The following is a 1,074-nucleotide window of genomic DNA, read 5'->3' on the forward strand; positions in this document are numbered from 1 at the left end:
CATGGCGTCGCTCACAATAGTTGGACCATATGGAATGAGAGGGGAATGCACGGGTGTTTCGCCACAAAATCACGTCGCCACCAATCTTACTCAATACTATGAAAGGAGATGCTCATCCTTGGATCGCCGCGAGTGCAAAAAAATTGGGTACGAAGGGAGCAATCTTAAATTTCCGAGGCAAATCTTTTGCTTCGGTTTCAGAAAAAGGCAAGTTGCTCACCAAAGAGACCGAGAGCAGCTGGCAACTTGATTAAACAAGAGAACTAACTGGCAACAGAACAGAGTCACTTGGCAGCCAAGGAATTAATACAATATCCATGAGAGGTCTCCATCACACTTACTTGTCAACCAAGTCCAACTAATACGATGGAGGCTACCTGGTGTGATCTAATTGGGAGAGCAGTTGACAAACCTAAACAAGATAACTGATTGCAACCTAGTTCTTGACCTGTTAGGCTGGCAATGAATCTGACGTATCCACGGACCGTTCAATAAAACAGGTTGATAAATACAACTTACTTGTATGCCACGGCAGATACAATAACCATCAGTAAAGGCCACAAACTTTGATACAGAAAGCACCTTGTTCATCAAGAAATGAAAAGTGATAACCTCAAAGCTACTAAACCATTAGTTGATAGTACTTATACGTCCAATTTTATCATGGTTCTTTTCAACAACAAATACACATCAATCTGAAAACGGTTGTACCCAATAGTCGTAACTAAAGGTGAAAGTGGTAGGACAATTTTTGGCCGAAATCAATTTTAAATTCAGGGGCATTGGATATCACAAAAAAAAAAAATCACTCATGAACACAATCCTATCTGACTTCTAGTCCGGTTGAAAGGATACACTATACATATGGTATTGCTAATACGTATACAACAATATAAAATAAATGTTTTTTCTAGACTGACAACCCGACATTTAAATATGTATATCTTTTTTTGTTAAAAGTTTAGGTATTAACTAACAATATATGAAGGTTATCTTGGCTTATGGGATGGGAGACATGCTTGCTAGTGGTTTCTTTGGATTATTCTACTACCGTCTAGTGTTTTATGAGTCTTA

This window comes from Aegilops tauschii, chromosome 7, assembly GCF_002575655.3.
Source record: "Aegilops tauschii subsp. strangulata cultivar AL8/78 chromosome 7, Aet v6.0, whole genome shotgun sequence".
Taxonomy (NCBI): Eukaryota; Viridiplantae; Streptophyta; class Magnoliopsida; order Poales; family Poaceae; genus Aegilops; species Aegilops tauschii.